This window comes from Poecilia formosa, unplaced genomic scaffold (genome assembly GCF_000485575.1).
Source record: "Poecilia formosa unplaced genomic scaffold, Poecilia_formosa-5.1.2 Scaffold70, whole genome shotgun sequence".
Lineage (NCBI taxonomy): Eukaryota > Metazoa > Chordata > Actinopteri > Cyprinodontiformes > Poeciliidae > Poecilia > Poecilia formosa.
In genome coordinates, this window is record NW_006800009.1 from 1,987,011 (window position 1) to 1,987,954 (window position 944).

The following is a 944-nucleotide window of genomic DNA, read 5'->3' on the forward strand; positions in this document are numbered from 1 at the left end:
TCAGTTTGTCCTTCATCGGTTTGACAAAGCGTCCCTAAGGGCTTTGTCCCTAAGGAGCCAACAAACTGAGGTCCAGTGGCAGGCAGAGTCAGAACCAGCTGAAGTCGAGCTCTTCCCTGTCCCAGAACTTTCTATCTTACTCTAAGCATGAATTGTGTTAAGAAGATGTTAAAGGCCTATTTATACTCAATGTTAAATATAAAGACTCAATGGTAAATGTATCAATGGTGGATATTTTTGCTTGCAACTGCAAATCCAAACAGAGCAGTACTGCTGGTAATTGTGGGGGGCGCTGTGGCACAGTAAAGCTCATGTCAAAGAAGTAGATGAAGGCAACGTCAAGAACCTATAGTTGTGTTTAACTGCCACAGAGGCTAGTCAGTCTACTGCGGTGCCTACTCTAGTCTTCATGTTTGTGCTTTCTGAGAATATTCAGAGATTTTTTCCACCGTTGCTTATTTGCTGTTGTCTGAACTTTTCCTCTGGAAAGTTAGAACCACCTTCCCTACCAACCATGCCAACTAGTAAACACACAGAAAGCATGACAGCAGCGACGCTCAACAAGTTTAGAAACCAGGTGTATATATTTATGTGTGTGACCCTTGACCTCTTCAGATGATTCTAGTGAATGTGTGCATACATTTGCATTATGATGGTAAACAACAATGAAATGTAAGAAGGGCTGTTATAACGTTATGCACACGCTCTATAAAATAAAAATAATGAGTTAATCTGAAAGAGAAAAAAATTATATAAGGCAAGTCCTGAGAAGCCAGCTCAATGGCAAGAACAAGATCCGTGCAATAAACAGCTATGCCTTACCAGTAATCAGGTACCTTGCAGGAATAATTAGCTGGCCAATGGAAGAGATAAAGACCACAGATGTTAAGACTCGGAAGCTACTCACCATACCAGGGTTCCACCCCAAATCCAGCACCCTGAGA